Genomic DNA, 1,061 nt, shown 5'->3' with positions numbered 1-1,061 from the left:
ACAGGGCAAAGGGCAGGGGTGTTCTCAGCCAGGGGGGAGGGGGAGGGTGTCTGCAGAGCACCCCGAGGGCAGCCAGGGAGTGGAGCCCAGACGTTCGGGCTCCCTGCTCCCCCCACAAACCCACAGCTCCCAATGTTTGGAGCATCCAGCCGCCCCCAACAAAGGTGCTACCCAGGGGCCCCAGGACAGATGGACAGGCATGGGGTCTGGGGATGAATGGACAGAGACAGGGTCCGGGGATGGACAGCCAGATGGACAAGGGGTTGGGGGCAGGGGTGGACAGCCGGACAGCCTGGCCCTGCCATGGCCCCAGGGGGAGTTCCTCTGCGCTGACCCTGTCGTCGATGGTGGTGACCCCCGCATCCCGGGCCCCGATCCTGGCCTAGGAGCCAGCCCAAGCAGTGGGGGGCTCAGATAGGCCCTATCCTGCAATGAAGGGCTGATCCTGGGGAGGCATTTGCCCCCTAGCAAGGCTGGGGCAAGTGCCACCCCACTTCCCACCTCCACTTGTTATGCCGGTGGGTTTCATGGGGGTCCGTGCAAATCCCTCCCATGCCAGCACAGTTCCCCATCTCTGGCGGCCGTGTGTTTGCCCAGACCCGGCTGCTGCCTCCTGGCCCTTATTTACATGGATTAGCCGGAGCGGCCGCCAATTTGTTCTAATTCATTATTAATCAGCCCCTCGCCCGCGCCCGCACTGTTGACTCAGGGCGGGCGGCGGCGCTGCCAGCCGGGCTGGGGTGGCGGGGGCTGCGACTTTAATTACTTGGCTTCCCTTGTTGCTCCCCGGGTCAGGGTGGGTGGGGGGTTGGGGGCCGCAGTCCCCCCAGGAGCGGGCCAGGGCCTGGCTCTGGTGGGTGCGTGGGTGGGCTCTGGGCACCAAGGGGGTGCAGAGGCGTTCTCCTGGATTTGAGTCCTGGCTTTAGGGTCTGGTGGGTGGAGCAGGGACTGGGGGGCCTGGGAGCTCCTCCCGGCTAGGGGGCACTGACCTCCTCCAGTGTGGGGGGAGGCCTGGGGCTGGGGGGCTGGGCTCTGTCCATCCGCCAGGACAAGGCCCCAGC

Source organism: Alligator sinensis, unplaced genomic scaffold (assembly GCF_000455745.1).
Source record: "Alligator sinensis unplaced genomic scaffold, ASM45574v1 scaffold1065_1, whole genome shotgun sequence".
Classification (NCBI taxonomy): Eukaryota; Metazoa; Chordata; order Crocodylia; family Alligatoridae; genus Alligator; species Alligator sinensis.
The sequence above is the reverse complement of the archived record's forward strand: the minus strand, read 5'-3'. Positions refer to the sequence as shown.